The sequence below is a fragment of the Saccopteryx leptura genome, chromosome 9 (genome assembly GCF_036850995.1).
Source record: "Saccopteryx leptura isolate mSacLep1 chromosome 9, mSacLep1_pri_phased_curated, whole genome shotgun sequence".
Lineage (NCBI taxonomy): Eukaryota > Metazoa > Chordata > Mammalia > Chiroptera > Emballonuridae > Saccopteryx > Saccopteryx leptura.
Genome location: NC_089511.1, coordinates 42079946 through 42087362, shown reverse-complemented (window position 1 = coordinate 42087362; position 7417 = coordinate 42079946).

Here is a 7417-nt window from a genome sequence, read left to right as displayed (position 1 = left end):
AAGAAGCTAATAGAACACCTTCAGGGGTCTCAAACTCAACTCAGCATGTGGGCCGCAGAGCAAGATCACAGCCGTTCAGCAAATACAAGTAGGCCCCTAGGCTTACTTAATTTTATCCAAAATATTTTGAACTTCGTGGATTAGTCTGCGGGCCGCACAAAATTGTTCAGCGGGCCGCATGCAGCCCACGGGCCGCGAGTTTGAGACCCCTGATAATTATCTCAATCCAAAAAAGCCTCCTGCAAGGCAAGTTATAGTAAAACTGTCAAAATTAATGATGCAGAGAAAATCCCCTAGGCAGCCAAGGAAAAGATGGTAATCTCTGCAGGAAATCCAATTAGATTATCATTGGATTTTTGAGCAGAAACCCTATGAGCTAGAATAGAGTGTAATCAACTATTCAAAATATTGAAGAGAGATCACCAGCCAAGAATAATATATCCAGCAAAGTCATCCTTTTTATATAAAAGAGAAATAAAGACTTTTCCAGACAAACAGAAGCTGAAGGAATTTACCACAAGACCCACATTACAAGTAATGCTGAAAAGTGCTCTTCTACCTGAAACCAAAAGACAGAAGGACACAACACTGTAAGATGCCTAACAATAGACAGAAGCAGGAAATTGCAACTCTTGTTCAGAATAGTTTATTAAACACATAAATACACTGCACACAAAAATTAGGGGATCATCCCTGGCCAGTTGGCTCAGTGGTAGAGCGTCAACCTGGCGTGCAGAGGTCCCGGGTTCGATTCCCGGCCAGGGCACACAGGAGAAGCGCCCATCTGCTTCTCCACCCCTCCCCCTCTCCTTCCTCTCTGTCTCTCTCTTCCCCTCCTGCAGCCGAGGCATCATTGGAGCAAAGATGGCCCGGGCGCTGGGGATGGCTCCTTGGCCTCTGCCCCAGGCGCTGGAGTGGCTCAGGTCGCAACAGAGCGACGCCCTGGAGGGGCAGAGCGTCGCCCCCTGGTGGGCGTGCCGGGTGGATCCCGGTCGGGCACATGCGGGAGTCTGTCTGACTGTCTCTCCCCGTTTCCAGCTTCAGAAAAATACAAAAAAAAAAAGGGGGGGGGATGAGGGAACGTGCAGATACACCAGTACTTTCAGCCTTTTGTATAGTGCATTTTCACCAATGAAATAAAGTTGGTTTTGCATCTCATCTGCATAATTGAACAAATTTTCTTTGACTTGTCATTTGCTTTTGATGTTTTTGTTTAATTAAAAAAATCAAATGCTTATTTTTTATCACTTCATATTCATTTTGAAATATCCCCCCCAAAAGAAATATCCCCTAATTTTTGTGAGCAGTATATAAAATAAAGGTTAAAGGAGGTAAAAGCATTTTTTAAAATTTATTTTTTATTTATTTTATTTTATTTTTTCTCTTTTTTTTTTTTCATTTTTCTGAAGCTGGAAACAGGGAGAGACAGTCAGACAGACTCCCGCATGCGCCCGACCGGGATCCACCCGGCACGCCCACCAGGGGCGACGCTCTGCCCACCAGGGGGCGATGCTCTGCCCAATCCTGGGCGTCGCCATGTTGCAACCAGAGCCACTCTAGCGCCTGAGGCAGAGGCCACAGAGCCATCCCCAGTGCCCGGGCCATCTTTGCTCCAGTGGAGCCTCGGCTGCGGGAGGGGAAGAGAGAGACAGAGAGGAAAGCGCGGCAGAGGGGTGGAGAAGCAAATGGGCGTTTCTCCTATGTGCCCTGGCCAGGAATCGAACCTGGGTCCTCCGCACGCTAGGCCGACGCTCTACCGCTGAGCCAACTGGCCAGGGCCTTATTTATTTTTTTGAATAATTTTATTTTTAATGGGGTGACATCAATAAATCAGGATACATATATTCAAAGATAACAAGTCCAGGTTATCTTGTTGTTCACTTATGTTGCATACTCATCACCCAAAGTCAGATTGTCCTCTGTCACCTTCTATCTAGTTTTCTTTGTGCCCCTCCCCCCCTAACCACCACACTCTTATCAATGTCTCTTAGTTTCACTTGGTAAAAGCATTTTTAAAAGAGAAGACAATAGCTACTGCAATTTGGAAATGACTACCCAGCATAAAAAAGGGATAATTTGTGACAACAAAAACATGACAGGGAGGGCAAAAGAGACTGAACTTGCATAGGTAAATGGAAATGCAATTTGAATAAAAAGGAGTATTGTATATATGTATCCTTTTTTTTTTTCCCCCCCCCCATTTTTCTGAAGCTGGAAACAGGGAGAGACAGTCAGACAGACTCCCGCATGCGCCCGACGGGGATCTACCCGGCACGCCCACCAGGGGGCGATGCTCCGCCCACCAGGGGGCGATGCTCTGCCCATCCTGGGGGTCGCCATGTTGCGACCAGAGCCACTCTAGCGCCTGAGGCAGAGGCCACAGAGCCATCCCCAGCGCCCGGGCCATTTTTGCTCCAATGGAGCCTTGGCTGTGGGAGGGGAAGAGAGAGACAGAGAGGAAAGCACGGCGGAGGGGTGGAGAAGCAAATGGGCGCTTCTCCTGTGTGCCCTGGCCGGGAATCGAACCCGGGTCCTCTGCACGCTAGGCCGACACTCTACCGCTGAGCCAACCGGCCAGGGCTATATGTATCCTTTTTTGATTAAACTTAATGGTAACCACCAAACTAAAATCTAGGCCCTGGCCAGTCAACTCAGTGGATAAAGCATCAGATCAGAGTACAGATGTCCAGGGTTCAGTCCCCAACCAAGGCACACAAAGGAAGCGACCATCTGCTTCTCTTCCCCTCCCTCTCCACCTTCTTTCTCTTCTGCTCTCACAGCCAGTGGCTCAATTGGCTCAAGCGTCAGCCCTGGGCATTGAGGATAGTTTAGTTGATTTGAGCATCAGCTCCAGATGGGGGTTGCCAGGTGGATCCCAGTTAGGGCACATGTGGGAGTCTGTCTCACGATCTCCCCTCCTCTCACTTAAAAAAAAGGGGGCAAAAAGATACTGAAGTAAATGGCATCCAGAGAAAAGCAAACATAGTCATATTTATATCATACAAAAATAGATTTCAAGGTAAAAAGGTAACAACAAAGATGGGCATTTTATAATGATAAAGAGGGCAATACATCACAAAGACAACACAATATATATGCATTCAACCTGGGAGCAGCAAAATATATAATGCAATTACTAACAGAACTAAAGGGAAAAACTGAGAAAAAATCAATCATATTAAGGAAGCTAAATACCCACATTGACAGCAATGAATACATCATCCAAACAGAAAATCAATAAAGAAATATCAGCCTTAAATGACATATTACATACACCAAGTGGACATAATCAATATTTATAGGGCTTTTTTATCCCAGAACACCAGAATATGCATTTCTCTCTAGTGCACATAAAACATTCTCAAGGGTAGATCATATTTTGGGGCATAAAACTAATCTCAACAAATTAAAAAAGATTGAAATCATATTCTCTAACCACAGTGCTTTAAAACTGAAAATCAACTGTAAAAGGAAAGCTGGAAAAACCACAAATGTATGGAAATTAAACAACATGCCACCTGTATTGTGTCAAAGAAGAAATTTTAAGAAGTCTTGGCCAGGTAGTTCAGTTAGTTAGAGTGTCATCCCAATATGCCAAGGTTGGAGGTTCAATCTCAATTCAAGGAACATAAAAAATCAACAAAAGTCCTGGCTGGATATCTGTTGTTCAGAGCATCCTCCCAATACACAAAGGTTGTGGGTTTAATCCAAATCAATGTTTCTCTCTCTCTCCATCCTTATTCTCTCTCTAAAATCAATATTTTATTTTTTTTTACTTTTTTAGTGAAAGGAGGGGAGGCAGAGACAGACTCCCACATGCCCCAACTGGGATCCACCTAGCAAGCCCACTAGGGAGCGATGCTCTGCCCACTGGGGCCCTTGCTCTGTTACAACCGGAGCCACTTTTGGTTTTTGGGGTTTTTTTGTATTTTTCTGAAGCTGGAAACGGGGAGACAGTTGGACAGACTCCCGCATGTGCCCGACTGGGATCCACCCGGCATGCCCACCAGGGGGCGATGCTCTACCCATCTAAGGCGTTGCTATGTTGCAACCAGGGCCATTCTAGCGCCTGAGGCAGAGACCACGGAGCCATCCTCAGCGCCCGGACCAACTTTGCTCCAATGGAGCCTTAGCTGCGGGAGGGGAAGAAAGAGACAGAGAGGAAGGAGAGGGGGAGGGATGGAGAAGCAGATGGGCGCTTCTCCTGTGTGCCCTGGCCGGGAATCGAACCCAGGACTCCTGCATGCCAGGCCGATGCTCTACCACTGAGTGAACCGGCCAGGGCCCAACCGGAGCCACTTTTTAGTGCCTGATACAAAGGCCATGGAGCCATCCTCAGTGCCAGGGGCCAACTCGCTCTAATCGAGCCATGGCTGCAGAACTGGAAAAGAGAGAGAAGTGAAAGGGGGAGGGGTGAAGAAGCAGATGGGTGCTTCTTCTGTGTGCCTTGACCAAGACTTAAACCTAGGACATCCACATGCCAGGCCAACATTCTACCACTGAGCCAACTGGCCACGCCTAAAATCAATCATTTTTTAAATCTTAACACATTTGACAACTGGGCACCTTTAAAAAAAAAGAATCAATCAAGGAATGCACAAATAAATGGAACAACAAAATTAATGTCTTTCTCTCTCTCCCCCTTCCTCTCTCTAAAAATTGATAAAAATGAAAAAATAAAAATAAAATAAAGAAGAAATTAAAGGATAGAGCAAATGAGACAAACAAAACTGACAATTCAATGTATCAAAGTCTTTGGGATGCAGCAAAAGCAGTTATAAGAGGAAAGTTAGAGTATTATAGGTCTACCTCAATCAAGGAGAAAAACCTTAAACAATAACAAAATTTCACCTTAAAGAATTAGTAAAAGAAAAACAAAGCCCAAAGTCAGTAGAAGGAAGAAAATAATAACAAATCAGAGAATTAAAATAGAGAACAAGAGATAGCAGAAAAATTAATGCAACAAAGAGTTGGTTCTTTGAAAAGATTAATAAAGTTGACATTTATTTGGCTAGACTAAGGAAAGAAAGAGAAAAAGACTCAAACAAAACCAGACATAAAAAAGAAGTTACAAAGAACAACACAGAAATGTAAAGGACTATATAAAAATACTGTAAGAGGTTATGTGCCACTAAATTAGATCACTCAGAAGAAATGGGCAAGTGCTTAGAAATATATAACCTTCCTAGACTGACTCAAAATCTAAATTGTGATTTAGAAAACTCTAAATAGACTGATCAACAGTAAGGAAATTAAAATAGTTATAAAAAAAGCTCAAAAAGTAAAAGTCCAGACCAGATGGCTTCACTAATAAATCTGCCAAACATTTAAAGATTTAATACCTAATCTTCTCAGATTCTTCCAAAAATCAAAAGTAGAAGCAATACTTCCAAACTCATTTTATGAGGTCAACATTATCCTAATACCAAAACCCAGCAAGGAGAACACATAAAATAAGAAAAGTACAGGCCAATAATATCTCTGATGAATACAGATGCAAAAAATCCTAGCAAATCAAATATAACAATACATTAAAAAGACAATACATTACGATCCAGTGGGGTTCATTTCAGGGGTGTGAAAATGGTTCTACATATACAAATAAACATGATATACCCCATTAACAAAATAAAGAATAAAATCATATGATCATATCAATAAATACAGAAAAAGCATTTGACAAGATACATCTATTTATAATTAAAATGCTCAATAAAATGGATACAGAAGGAAAATACCTCAATAGAATAAAGGCCATACACAACAAACCCTCAGTTAATCTCATATTCAATGGTGAAAAACTAAAAACATTTCCTCTAAGATCAGAAACAAGACAAGGATGCCCACTCTCACCACTGATTGCCAGAGCAATCATCAAAAGAAAGAAATAAAAAGTCATCCAAATTGGGAATGAAAAAGTAAAAGCATTCCTTTTGGCAGATGACATGTTATATATACAGAAAACCCTAAAGACTAAACCAAAATTCAGTTAGAAACAATAACCAAATTCAGTCAAGTTGCAGGATACAAAATCAATGTACAAAAGTCTGTTGTGTTCCTATATACTAACAATGAAATATCAAAAAAAGAAATGAATAAAGCCCATTTTCAATTGCAACAAAAAGAATAAAATACCTAGAAATAAACTTAAAAAGGAAGTAACCTACCTATACACTGAACACTAAAAAAACAAACAAAAAACACTGCTCTAAGAAATAGAAGGCATAGCCTGACCAGGTGGTGGCGCAGTGGATAGAGCATCGGACTGGGATGTGGAAAACCCAGGTTCGAGACCCCAAGGTCACCAGCTTGAGTGTGGGCTCATCTGGTTTGAGCAAGGCTCACTAGCTTGAACTCAAGGTCACTGGCACACATGTAACGGAATACTACTCAGCCATAAGAAAAGACAAAATACTGCCATCTGTGACAGCACGAATGGATCTTGACTATCATGCTAAGTGAAATAAATCAGACAGAAAAAAACAAGAACCACAGAATTTCACTCATGTGAGATATAAAACAGAAAGCAACAAACAAGAGAAACTCAGGCACAGACAATATTATGAAAGTTACCAGAGGGGAAGAGGGGTGGGGGAGGATGAAGAGGGTAAAGGGTTCAAATACAGTATGGTGACAGATTAGACTTTCGGCAGTGAGCACACAATTCAATTTACAGATGACTATTATAGAATTGTACACTTGAAAGTTATACACTGCTCTTAACCAATGTCACCCAAGGCTTTCTGGATTGGGGCTGGGTGATAAGATTGGAATGGAGCTTGACCAGGCGGTGGCACAATGGATAGAGCCTCAGACTGGGATGTGGAGGACCCAGGTTCGAGACCCCGAGATCGCCAGCTTGAGCATGGGCTCATCTGGCTTGAGCAAAATGCTCACTAGCTCGGACCCAAGGTAACTGGCTCAAGCAGGGGTTACTCAGTCTGCTGAAGGCCTGCGGACAAGGCACATATGAGAAAGCAATCAATGAACAACTAAGGTGTCACAACGAAAAACTAATGATTGATGCTTCTCATCTCTCTCCATTCCTGTCTGTCTATCCCTCTCTTTGACTGTCTCAGTAAAAAAAAAAAAAAAAAAAAAAAAATTGGAATGGAGGCCAGAGCAGAGGCTGTGGAACAGGTATAAGAGGACATTGTGGCCCTACTGATGGTGACACAGTGGATTGAGTGCCAGCCCAGGACTCTGAGGGCTCCAGTTTGAAACCCCAAAGTCACTGGCTAGAGTGAAGGTGTATGGGCATGCCATCTTGCACCTGGGGTCACCAGCCTGAGCGTGGGACCATCAACATGATCCAAGGCTGCTGGTTTGAACCCAAAGGTCACTATCTTTAATTTTTTTTTTTTTAATTTTTTTTTTTTTATTTATTCATTTTAGAGAGGAGAGAGAAAGGGAGAGA